Below are 11,095 nucleotides of genomic sequence, written 5' to 3' on the forward strand. Positions count from 1 at the left end.
TGGGTATTATTATTACCACGTGAGACAAAAGGGGCTTGGGGCAGAAAATAGAAAATTTAAATCACCTGCTCAGGTTCACGAGCCTTTTAATGGTGGTGCCAAAGTTTTCCCACCTCATCATCGTGCTTTTCTCCTAAGCCTTCACACCTCTGCAGAAGGGCTGGCTAGAGCCAGAGGCACTCCACGAGCCCCTCGAGCCTCTCGCTCCAGCGCCCTCTCCCTCAGCCCTCCCCTTGTGGCCCTCTGCCCAACAATTCCATTGACAGAGAGCTTGCTCCTTTTGCGGGAGGAGGGTCCCCACCCCTTGTCTCCAGCCCAGGGTGGGAATAGAATCCCCTCAGACAGGCATGCCCAGGCAAGGAGGACTGAGATCAACACCAAGGCCCCAACGAAGCAGTATGTACAAGGTATGTGTGAGGGCACACGGAAGGCCAGGGTACAGGTCACACAGCATACACAGTGAGGGAGATTCCTGCCTTCCCCGGCTGCTCTGTCTGCATAAATCCCTCCTGGGACACAAGCCAGATCAAAGGAAGAGGCTCCACCTGGTGGAATGGGACCGAGGGGAGGGAGTAGATGGGGCAGCTGCAGAGAGGTGGGAAGACAAGCCAGGAAGAGACAGGAGGGGCAGCGATCCCAGGCCAGACTAATCCCCCTCCAAGGCTGCCTGCTTGCCCCTCCACTCCACAGAAACACAGAAGGATCCTGAGCACAGGTTCACTTGCCTCCTGGGCCTATCTCACTCAAATCAAAGTGATACCTTGGCCAGCTTCTGTAAAGGGTTTCTAAGGGCGTCCGTGGAGGCTGCATTACCAAGATGAACCTCAAGAGGGAGCCCATTCTCCAGGGCAGGGGAGGAGGTGTCTGTTGGGAGAGTGAAGACTCCTCATGGGAACCCTGCCCCTCACCCTGCAAAGGCTGTAGGATCTAGGAGGGAAGGGACGGTTCCTGTTAATATCTTTGCATCTTAAGGACCCAGCCCACAGCCCACAGGGTCTGTTCGGTGACTGACTGAATGAATGAGCAAGACTTCTAAGTTGTACACAGACCGAAAACTTCCACTTATCTCTTCTTTTCAAAATCCCACTAAAATGTGAATAAATGCCTGTTTTAAAGACAAAAGGAGGCCGGGCTCGGTGGCTCACGCCTGTAATCCCAACACTTTGGGAGGCTGAGGCGAGCAGAGCACCTGAGGTCAGGAGTTCGAGACCAGCCTGACCAACATGGAGAAACCCATCTCTACTAAAAATACAAAAATTAGCCAGGCGTGGTGGCGCATATCTGTAATCCCAGCTACTTGGGAGGCTGAAGCAGGAGAATCGCTTGAACCTGGGAGGAGGAGGTTGCGGTGAGCCAAGATCACGTCATTGCACTCCAGCCTGGGCAACAAGAACAAAACTCCGTCTCAAAAAAGGAAAAGGGGGCTAGGCGCAGTGGCTCACACCTGTAATCCCAGCACTTTGGGATGCCAAAGGGGGGGGGTGGATCACCTGAGGTCAGGAGTTCGAGACCAGCCTGACCAACATGGAGAAACCCTGTCTCTACTAAAATTACAAAATTAGCAGGGCATGGTGGTGCATGCCTGTAATCCCAGCTACTCGGGAGGCTGAGGCAGGAGAATTGCTTGAACCTGGAAGGCGGAGGTTGTGGTGAGCTAAGATTGCATCATTGCACTCCAGCCTGGGCAATAAGAGTGAATCTCAAAAGGAAGAAAGGAAAGAAAGGAAGAAAAGAAAAGGGAAAGAAGGAAGGAAGGAAGGAAAGAAAGGGAAAAAAAGGAAAAAAGACAGCAGATACGGGGGTTCTTATAAAATTTTGGAAAACAAGGCAGATGAACAAGCGGTAACTGTCTTTCTTATGAGAGTGGAGAAAGTCGAAACCTAAATGCTTTCAAAGAGGAGGAGGCTGCGGAGCTCGGGACAAACCTATTCCTGCCACAGGAATACAGAGGCAGACGTACCAGGTGCCCCTGAAGGCTGGGATGCAGCACATGTGGAGCAGAAAATAGGACGGGCCAAAGTTTGTATAATGAACACTTAGCTTCTCCGATGCCCTCCGTGAGGCAGCAGAACAGGTATCTCCCTGCATCAGTCCCCTCCTGACCCTGGTTGAAGGTTCTTCTGGAGATTTGGCCAGAGAGGCCCTAGTCTCTAGGCACAGCCTCAGGAAGAGACATGTGCCATTCTGTAAATGGAGCGTTAAAAGAAAGTCTACATACGGAGAGTGAGAAAACCACCACGTGCCTCCCGTGCCTGGCTCCTTGAACACTAATGACCAAGCAGAAAGAGAGACCTGGTACAGACGCCAGATGGTTGGAGGCCAGCCAAGGCTCATCAGGCATTTGAGGAAAACTCTAACTCGAAAGAGAACCTACAGCAAGCCAAGAGGAAAACGCGGATTCTATGCTGTTAGGGTCGCCTCGAGGGGTCTCCGCTTCCCTCCACGCTGCTTACCATCTTCTCAAAGAAAGGCCGACAGGACAGCCTGGCCTGTGTTGTGGACTGCTTGTCGGGGTCTCCGGACACCTGTCTCTCCTTCCCACACCAACCCCAACCTCTCCTGCGCAGGAATTATGCCCATGAAATACACTATCATACCTACAGGGGGACGAGAGTCCTAGGAATGAATCCAGCTGAATTCACTGTGTGGTGTGCTGGTAAATGTTTAATGATGAGCTCTCTGGAAAAAAGAAACTCCAATTTGTAGGCATTTGCTCGCTTCTGTGGTGTAAATGCTCCCACCACAGCTGATTTCAAACTGCCAACAGGAAATCACTGATTACAGGGTAGGGAAGACATGGGCACAACCAGCTCTTACAAGCCAGTACGAGCTGGCTCCAGCACACCGCTGGGGTCCCTCTGAATGGCAGTGACTGGGGACTCACTCAGGCCACTGCTGGGAATCCAGTGCCCTCTGCCTCCATCCCCCTCTTCCATGCCCCATGACCCATGAGCTCAACTAGCCTCAGAGCCAGTTCTTCTGGCCCAGAGGAGACAGCAGGGATGGGAAATCCTCCCCCACCAACAAACTACAAGTCAGAAGTAGCAGCTTTATGTAAAACTGGGTCTGGGAGGGGACTCCCTAGAGACTGTGTTCATTCTCCTCATTCTTCCTCATTCTGCAGCAGCTGCTCCAACCAGGGTAAGATGACCTTGTGAAAGAGCACGAGTCATGGCCAGTTGATGGATCTCTTCCTTTTTTTTTTAATTAATTTTTTTTTTTTTTTTCTGTGACGGAGTCTCCCTCTGTTGCCGAGGCTGGAGTGCAGTGGCACAATCTCGGCTCACTGCAACCTCTGCCTCCCGGCTTCAAGCGATTCTCATTCCTCAGCCTCCCGAGTAGCTGGGATTATAGGCACCTGCCATCACGCCTGGCTAATTTTTGTAGAGACGGGGTTTCACCATGTTGGCCAGGCTGGTCTTGAACTCCTGATCTCAGGTGATCCGCCCACCTTGGCCTCCCAAAGTGCTGGGATTACAGGTGTGAGCCACCGTGCCCACCCTCTCTTCCTTATTTTTGGAGGGATCCAAGCCTGGACCATCAGGAGGCTGGAGCCAGGATTGGCTTTGCTTGGGACTCAGGCTCTGGAGAAGGGTTGAGGTTACTTTTGGGGTTAGGGAACTGAGAATCAAGTCCTTCCAAGTCTTCAGGAACCTCTGGACATAACCTTACAGTATAACATCCCCATGGCCTGTTTACCCACTCACAGCCACCCATTCAGATGCCAGGGAAAGAAAGGACAAACTTGAACTGCTGCTGAGAAGAGAGACCTCCTTTTATCATCGTTGATAGGTGGGCATGGCACAGCTGTCTCAGCCCGAATACAGGTCGCTCCTCCTGCAGTAAGCAGCCCTTCCCCTTGGGGACCTGAGGTCACAGGGGTGAGGGTGAAGGGTGAGGGGCTTCTGGTTGGCTCAGGCCTGGGAGCGCCACAAGACTGAGTTGGCAGGAGGCACATCAAAGCGCTTGCGGGTGTGGTCAGTGTCCCGACGGTACAGGTAGCCACAGGTAGGCTTCTGCAAGGTGTAGAAGGGGTTCAGGGAGTTGGAGTACTGGGAGGTGTAGAAATTGAACCTGAGCTTGTCTGGATTCTGCCCCTTAGAGTCCACCACGACCGGCACATAGGCTGCTGCCAGAGACTGCTCACGGTCCTGCTTCCACGCCTGGGACACGGATGGGTGTGGAGCCTTCACCCCCTTGCATGATGATGTCTTTGGCCCATGACTGGGTCCAGAGGGTTTCTGTGAGTCCTGGGAGGGGGTAAAGAAGGCGAGAGCTGAGGCATTGGATACTGGGATTTCAACTGCTATGCCAGGGGCAGAAGGGAGGAGAAGGAGCCACTGCTCAGAAGCCCCCAGAGCCACTCTGGAGCACTGTTGTGTTGACCATGGAGCCAGGGACCTCCAGAGCAAGGGAGAGCCATCAGCGTCCCCTGACCTGGCCCCCTGCTGCTGCAGAACTCTGCCTACCTACCAGGGGCAACAGCCAGCTCCCAGAGGCTAGGAACCTGGGGATCATCTTCCGTCCCTCCCCACCCCCTTTCCCCACATCCAATCCATCTGTCCGTGTCCTTCGCGTGGCTCCTGTGTGGCCCTCCCCTCCCTCTTCTCTGCCACTGCTCCCACAGGCCTTCGAACTCTCTCTCCTGCGGGGCCCCGCCAGCTTGCCTTCCACCAGGGCTTCCTGTCTCCCACCCTCCTGCTTGGTCACGCTGTGTTTCACACTCACAGAGCGAGACTCCATGTCAAAAAAAAAAAAAGAGAGATAGAGTTTCGCTCTTGTTACCCAGGCTGGAGTACAATGGCATGATCTCAGCTCACTGCAACCTCCGTCTCCTGGGTTCACGCGATTCTTCTGACTCAGCCTCCCGAGTAAGCTGGGATTACAGGCACCCAGCACCACGCCCGGCTAATTTTTGTATTTTCAGTACAGACGACGTTTCACCATGTTGGCCAGGCTGGTCTCAAACTCCCGACCTCAGGTGATTCACCCGCCTCAGCCTCCCAAAGTGTTGGGATAATGGACGTGAGCCAATGTGTCCAGCCTACTCTGTCTCCAAAAAAAAAAAAAAAAAAAAAAAAGAACGTGGCTTCCCCTCTCCAGTCCCTCCAACCCTCCACCCACCCACCCTGCATTTCAGCCGCACAGTCTACCTCTTGTTCCCTGCTCACATCCAGTACTTCCAGAGCCTGTACGTCGGCTCAGGTGTTCCCCTGAGCCCTCCCTCCTGTGCACTAGGGAAATTGTCTTTCCCATTAGAGCTTCAGCTCCTTAAGGGCAACTCTCTCATACTCTTACCCTTGACATAACAGCCTCCAAAATCCTATTTACTGTTTTACTCCAGACGAATGCATTTAGAGAAAGCTTGATAAATGTTGGATCAATTGAACTGAATTCTAGTAAGGGGTACCAACTCACTTTCCAACCAGCCAGCCCATTCTATTTTAGAACATATCTCATTGTTACCAAATGTGTCTCCTACTCACCCATACCTACTTCATCCTAACCACCACACTTGGTTGATTACTTACTGGGGTCTACCTACTCTCTAGGAGGCCCCATTGCCACATTTAGCACATCACATTGACATTTATTTATTCCTCTGTCACCACCCTTCCTGTGACCAAGCTATCCTGTTCACCTTCAAATCCCCACACCATGTTTCTGGTACCAGCTGTGCATTTTACTAGGGACTGTCCTCACCGTGACAGTACCACCAAAGGATGAGGCATCTGTAGGCAACCATCCACCCTGCATGTGTGTCAGGCTGGATCTGTTCTGGTCCCCCAGGCTTCAGCTGTCAGGGGAACCCATTTCCCCTCCCCCAGCCTCACAGCCCTCCAGCCTCCAGGCACTGTGAGAGAACCGCTAGGTACAGGGTTAGTGGAAGTTGAGCTCCTGCCCTCTTACAAAAGAAGTCTCCTTTGCTCAAATCATCATGTAGTTCCTCTGTGTTTTGTTTTGTTTTTTGAGATGGAGTTTCACTCTTGTTGCCCAGTGCAAGGGCGCGATCTCAGCTCACAGCAATCTCCACCTCCTGGGTTCAAGTGATTCTCCTGCCTCACCCTCCCGAGTAGCTGGGATTACAGGTATGTGCCACCATGCCCGGGTTTTCTCCATGTTTGTCAGGCTGGTCTCGAACTCCCGACCTCGAGTGATCTGCCCGCCTCAGCCTCCCAAAGTGCTGGGATTACAGGCATAAGCCACCTCACCCAGTCTTCTCTGCCCAGCCCAAACTTGTCCAGGGCTTTCCTCCAAAGCAGGCTTTGTTCCTGTTGGTTCCTACCCAGGTATATATGTGCCCTCAGTTTTGCAAATTTGCAGTTTTCAAAATTCTTCCTATTCTTCCAAGGTCAGCGGCAGACTTGAAACCTTCTCCAGGAATCCCTGAAGCCTCCTGCAGCCCCTGCCTCATCTTGTCCTCTTCTATGCCTTCTGGACCCCTCTCAGGACGTGCTCCTTTACTGGAGGGACCAAGGTGAGTCAGGCGCACACATTCTGAAGAAGTCGTCCTTTAGAGTCCTACGAGTGCACTGGGACCACTTTCTGCAGTCTTGTCTCATCTTAATCCCAACATAGTCCTTTGCTAAAGTCCCAACAGGCTGTAAATGTCTCCTGCAGTCAGGACTGCAGCCTGTGCATCTCTTTGTCCCTAGAGCCTACCCCAGTGCTGGTGCACAGCCACAAGAAATGAGCAAGTGTTCTACAGCCTTCCCAGACTCTTCCAGGCTCAGCCCCAGGGCACAGGGGCTGACAGGCAGAGGGGCAAGCACTGGAAATGAACTGTGATAGTGGTCATCAAAGATTGTTTTCTAGCCAGGTGCGGTGGATCACACCTGTAATCCCAACACTTTGAGAGGCTGAAATGGGAGGATCACTTGAGGCTCAGAGTTCAAGACCAGCCCGGGCAACATAGGGAGACCTTGTCTCTGTTTAAAAAAAGTTAAAAGTTAGCCAGGCATGGTGGCATGCACCTATGGTCCTAGCCACTCGGGAGGCTGAGGCAGGAGGATGGTTTGAACCCAGGAGATTGAGGCTGCAGTGAGCTGTGATCACACCACTGTACTTCAGCCTGGGTGGCAGAGCGTGACCCCATCTCAAAAAAACCAAAAGATTATTTTCTACTTCAATTTGTGAGCACCGCACCAAACCCTGTCAGTGGATCGCCTCTTACAATCCTCACATCAACCCTTTGAGGAAGGTGTGAGTATTATTAGCCCCCCTTGTAACTGAAAAAAGCTGAAGAGGCCAGTCCCATGTCCAGAGTCACATGACTGGTGAGGAGCAAGGCTGGGATTTGAACCCAGGTCTTTCCACACCCCGTGCTCCATGACGCATCTTGTGCCCGCTGCTCTATGGGAGCAGGGCCTGCCAGGGGCCTGTGCATCTTTTATTTCTTTCTGTCCTCATTCCATCAACCCACTGAGCTCCTGCCAGGCGTGCTGTGTGGCAGCTGATTAGCCAAGGTTGCCCTGCACAGCTCCCAGCTCACTGGAGGGCGGGGCAGCCAGATTTCCCAGTCTGGCAAGAACACTGTGGGGTTTTGACTGCTGGATTTGGGTTCTGGATTTTTGGACCCTGCTTGGACAGAACAACACACTGGGAAGTATGAGGTCTACACCATGAATCACCATCTCTTAGCAGAGCTGAGGATAGGACATGAGTTGCTCCGTTCATTCATTCGCAACCATTCCTGAGCACCTCTTGGATGCCAGGCTCTTGGTGTGAAGGTGACAAAGACACCACGCATGAACACAAGAGGGTCCCTGTGGAGTACGGTGGCTCAGCCTTGGTACCTCTGACTCTTTGGGCTGGACAATCTTTGTTAGAGGGGTTGTCCTGTGTCTTGCAGGATTACAGCAGTGGCCTCTACCCACCAGATGCCAGTAGCACCCTCTCCCAGTTGCGACAACAAAAGTGTCTCCAGTCGTTGCCCAGTGTCCCGTGAGGGCAGTGATAATCAGTGCTATAGGACCCATGGCAATCTCTTTATCCTTGGTAGAGGCTGACATCCTGGCCCAGAGAATGCTCCCTTTCCTGGGCTGCAAGAAGTGGTTTAGGTTTCTTCGTGTTAAGGGTGAGTCTGAGCATGTGGGTTTTGTCCTCCTGACACCACAGAAGGACCATGAAGATGAAGGAGCTGCAGAGACCCCACCCCCCGTCCCTGCTCCCCACAAACCCTTAGCCCCAGGGCTGCATCAGCCTCTTGGGCATCTTGGGCTCATGGGGCTGGGGCCAGGGATGACAGAGGCAGGCGCTTTCAGAATGGCTGGGGGACTGAAGAGAGCAGCCCACAGATGGAAGGGTGGCACTCTTTACTCACGGGATTGAGGATCTGCCAAATGTCAGGCATTAGCCACTCAGCTCGGCAAAAGCTCCTAAGAGCTTTTGAGACGTTGCCCCCACTTTTCAGATACGGAAACTGAGGCTCAAAGGCAGACACAGTTTGTAGGATAGTATGTGAGTACCTTTCTGAAGTCCCACAACTGGTTAATGTGGGAACCAGGATTCAAACTCTCTCTTCCCTTTCTGCTCTAGCCCAGGCCCTGGCTTGGGCCCATCCTGCCCTGGGTCCACACCTCAGCTGTGTTTAGGATGCTGCTGCTGCAACATACAGGACTCTGGTGGCAGCAGGGGTAGGGGACAGCCAGGGTCCCCGGAACATCTGGGGATGAAGCCCTCACAAAAACTGGGACAGAGACAGTCCAGGGGAAGTGGTGGAAGAGGAGGAGGAGGAGGAAGAAGGAGTCAGGCAGCACTAGCCTTCCCCTGCCCTTTCTAGGGGCGAAGCCAGCCTCCAAGTGACTCACCTCAGAAGGCTGAGGACTCCCCATTACCTCCCCCAGGGCCTAGCACAGCCAGCTCTGGTGGAGGGTGGAGCCTGACTGCATACTTTCCGGGTTAACATCTGGTTTCTTTTAATTGGCTGTTCTTTGCTCACGTGCTCCTTGTCAAGGGTGCTGGGTATGTGCACACTGCGTATGTGACTTAGATCACTGGTTCTCAGCCAGGGGTGATTTTTCCTCCAGAAGACATTTGGCATGTTTGGAGACATTTTGGGTTGTCACACAGTGTGGGGTGGGTGCTACTGCCTTCCAGCGGGTAGGAGCCAGGGATGCTGCTACGTATCCTACAATGCATAGCCCTCGCAGCAAAGAGTCATCAGCGCCCAATGTCAAAAACACCAAGATTAAGAAACTCTGGTTTAGAGGTTTGGAGAAGAAGTCCCATCTCCCCTACCTGCTTCCCTCACTTCCATTCCGCAGGGAGTGATGAAGTTACAGGACAAGTACAGGTCTCACCAACCCCTCCCTTCCCTTGGGAATCCCATGATCCTATCTTCATTTGGGTTCTGAGCTAAAGTCAAAAGAAGGAATCTGGATAGAATTATCCCTCCATGGGCCGGCGTGGTGGATCATGCCTGTAATCCTAGCACTTTGGGAGGCCAAGGCAGGAGGATTGCTTGAGGCCAAGAGTTAAAGACCAACCTGGCCAACATAGTAAGACCCATCTCTATTTCAAAAAAAAAAGGAAAGAAAAAAGAGCTGGCGCCATGGCTCACGCCTGTAATCCCAGCACATTGGGAGACTGAGACGGGCAGATCACTTGAGCCCAGGAGTTCGAGACCAGCCTGACCAACATGGCAAAACCCTATCTCTGCTAAAAATGCAAAAAATTAACTGGGTGTGGTGGTGCATGCCTGTAATCCCAGCTCAGTGCAACCTCTGCCTCCTGTGTTCAAATGATTCCCCCACCTCAACCTCCCACGTAGCTGGGATTACAGGCATGTGCCACCATGCCTGGCTAATTTTTTTGTATTTTTAGTTTTAGTAGAGACGGGGTTTCACCATGTTGACCAGGCTGGTCTCGAACTCCTGACCTCAAGTGATCCTCCTGGATCATGGGATTCCCAAGGGAGGGGAGGGGCTGGTGAGACGCCGGGAGGCTGAGGAAGGAGAATCACTTGAACCAGGGAGGAGGAGGTTACAGGCAGCTGAGATCACACCACTGCACTCTAGCCTGGGTGACAGAGTGAGACCTTGTCTCAGAAAAAAGAAATACCCCTTCATGACCCCCATCCCTGCAGGCAGACCTCACAAAGGCCTTTTAGATGCACAGTACACATGTATTAATATGTACATATATACTAATATGTGTTTGTCCCTTATGCCGGGGTTTAGAATGGGGAAGTGCATGACTCAAGAGTGGGGCTTTCTGAGTAGGGCAAGAAGATCTCACCTGTGATATTACTACAGGTTTTCTAGGAAGGCCCCTGTCCGCTCAAATCCTCCAGGGCCATAGGCACATGACCTTGCCCAGCGAGAAATTCCACCTGTAGCCTCCTCACTCTGGGGGAAGGCCTTGTGCCTTACTGAAATGCAAATAGCACTTGGGTGTGAAGGCTGGCGAAGGCCCACAGGGGCATCTGGTGCTGTGGAATGTGCCTTGGCTTTGAGCTCTGGGCCTGACCCTGCCCTTACAGGTCAGGCGACCTTGGGCAAGTTGCTGCGCCTCTTTGAGCTTCAGTGGGGCAAAATGGGGATAATAAGGCTAGCTACTTCACCAACTTGTGGTGGGGTGCCATGAGTGTTGGGAACCGTAAAGGCGCAGTGCAAATAGTCATGACTATCAGCCTCTCGCACAGTTACACCGTGGTTTCACGCACACCTGGCTGAACCTATAGGAGAGCACGTTTCCCTTTGGGGGAGCACAGAGGCTTTGAAGGGAGGGTTAGGGAGGCTGGGGGTAGGCCTCAGCTTCCTCCTGTGACTGGGTAGCATGGGGGCCTGCAGCCAGCTACCTCAGTTCAAATTCCAGTTCCCTGCAGGGCCGGGTGGCTCACACCTGTGATCTCAGTGGGAGGTCGAGGTGGGAAGATTGCTTGAACTCAAAAGTTCAAGACCAGCCTGGGCAACATGGAAAGACCTCATCTCTATTTTATAAAAAAGTTAAAAAAAAAAAAGGCTGAGCACAGTGGCTCACGCCTGTAATCCCAGCACTTTGGGAGGCCGAGACAGGAGGATCACTTGAGTCAGGAGTTCGAGACCAGCCTGGTCAACATGGTGAAACCCCGTCTCTACTAAAAATACAAAAA

At 52.7% G+C, this 11,095-nt stretch overlaps 1 protein-coding gene across 3 annotated transcripts in view; it reads right to left on the reverse strand.

The window, feature by feature from the left end:
* The window catches only part of GUCA1A (guanylate cyclase activator 1A (retina)), a 31,417-nt gene that overhangs the window by 13,333 nt on the left and 6,989 nt on the right, over positions 1-11,095 (reverse strand). The window contains exon 2 of one of the 3 annotated variants that reach the window (XM_011943642.1): positions 4,075-4,250. The exons of 1 other annotated variant lie outside the window; for it this stretch is intronic. The gene's annotated coding sequence lies outside the window, so the exon portion shown is untranslated. Of the gene's footprint in view, positions 1-3,703; positions 4,251-11,095 lie in introns of all 3 variants that reach the window. One more of the 3 variants, XM_011943652.1, reaches the window with a different exon arrangement.

This window comes from Colobus angolensis, unplaced genomic scaffold (genome assembly GCF_000951035.1).
Source record: "Colobus angolensis palliatus isolate OR3802 unplaced genomic scaffold, Cang.pa_1.0 Scaffold105, whole genome shotgun sequence".
NCBI classification, from domain to species: domain Eukaryota; kingdom Metazoa; phylum Chordata; class Mammalia; order Primates; family Cercopithecidae; genus Colobus; species Colobus angolensis.